Genomic DNA, 247 nt, shown 5'->3' on the forward strand with positions numbered 1-247 from the left:
CGAGATACGCGTTCCGCCTTTTGCACCTTGACATTCAGAATCTCGTATGTCTCTCTCTCTGTCTCTCTGTCTCTGTCTCTGTCTCTGTCTCTGTCTCTGTCTCTGTCTCTGTCTCTGTCTCTCTCTCTCTCTCTCTCTCTCTCTCTCTCTCTCTCTCTCTCTCTCTCTCTCTCATTCTCGTGCACTCTTGACTCTCGGCTGCCGTTAGGATAAGATACTGTATCTGTGCACGTTGTACCTACACATC

The sequence above is a fragment of the Electrona antarctica genome (assembly GCF_951216825.1).
Source record: "Electrona antarctica genome assembly, contig: scaffold_261, whole genome shotgun sequence".
Lineage (NCBI taxonomy): Eukaryota > Metazoa > Chordata > Actinopteri > Myctophiformes > Myctophidae > Electrona > Electrona antarctica.